The sequence below is a fragment of the Epinephelus moara genome, chromosome 8 (assembly GCF_006386435.1).
Source record: "Epinephelus moara isolate mb chromosome 8, YSFRI_EMoa_1.0, whole genome shotgun sequence".
Lineage (NCBI taxonomy): Eukaryota > Metazoa > Chordata > Actinopteri > Perciformes > Serranidae > Epinephelus > Epinephelus moara.
The window spans coordinates 40,333,594-40,334,778 of NC_065513.1; the positions used below are offsets into that span (position 1 = coordinate 40,333,594).

At 43.7% G+C, this 1,185-nt stretch overlaps 1 long non-coding RNA gene across 1 annotated transcript in view; it reads right to left on the reverse strand.

Annotated features, from left to right (window-relative positions):
- LOC126394435 (uncharacterized) overlaps positions 1 to 976 on the reverse strand; it is a 310,194-nt gene extending 309,218 nt beyond the window's left edge. Inside the window, exons 1-2 of the long non-coding RNA XR_007570360.1 lie at positions 915 to 976; positions 91 to 267 (exon numbers count right to left, since the gene is read on the reverse strand). This is a non-coding gene — a long non-coding RNA (uncharacterized LOC126394435). The remainder of the gene's footprint in view (positions 1 to 90; positions 268 to 914) is intronic.
- Between the last annotated feature and the right edge of the window lie 209 nt (positions 977 to 1,185).

Consider the following 1,185-nt stretch of genomic DNA (forward strand, 5'->3'; position numbering starts at 1 on the left):
ATCATCTCAAACTGGTTTCTTGAGCAAGACAGTGAGTTCACTGTACTCCAATGGCCTCCACAGTCACCAGATCTCAGTCCAATAGAGCACCTTTGGGATGTGGTGGAACGGGAGATTCTCATCATGGATGTGCAGCCGACAAATCTGCAGCAACTGTGTGATGTCATTATGTCAATGTGGACCAAAATCTCTGAGGAATGTTTCCAGCACCTTGTTGAATCTATGACACCAAGAATTAAGGCAGCTCTGAAAGCAAAGGGGTCCAACCTGAATAGGATAGAAATAGAATAGTTAGAAAACAGTTTTTTAAAACATTTATATAGGTTACAAGATTTTCTTTACAGTGTGCAGTAGAGAGCAGACAGGAAATTAGGGGAGAGAGACGGGGGATGACATGCAACAAACGTCCCCAGCCTTGGATGCCATGGTCAGTATTTTAAACTCCTAGACCACCAGGGTGTCCCGTACATTATAATAAAAAGAGCAGCCACTCGTGTTCCCACATGCTGCATGTGGCCACGAATAAACTTTGTGTATGGTCATGAGGTTTGTGACAAATCAACTGACCCTGATGAAGGCCACAGGCTGAAGTGTGTTGGTTACATAAGAAAGTTGTTCACAATAATCCTACGTGTGGCTGCAGATTTGGTCCTTCTGACCGCCTCTTCTCTCTGTGCACTTTGCAAGCAGACGAAGTCGTGCCAGAACTCCTACTTGTCATTTACAACTTTTGTAAGAGTTGCACAAACAGAAACAACACTTCAGCATTTTGGTGCATTATTCTGTCAGGCAGGTGGAGATCTGTATCCTGGTAATAGTGATTCTCTTTGCATAAATGGCAGTTTTCACAATCCTTCCTGTGCGATAGGGATTCAACTACAGTCTGATTATTGTTACTTAGTAAGTAAGCTTACTTTAAATTATAGAACAGGTAGAAACAAAGCAGACTGAAGTTTCCTCTCCATGTAGACAGAGCAGTGATCAGAGGAGTTGCCCTCTGTGTGCCGCTGGATTTACCATAAAGGCTAAACAACACACCTCCCACACTGGGCCAATAGTAATTCACCTCCCCTCCTGTTGACGTCCTGCGTGACAGAGGTTCCAAATTACTGTGTTGGCTAATATTCAGATCCCCTCCCCCTCTCCAAATCCAGTAATCCAAGAGGAAATGAAATTGGCTTAGTG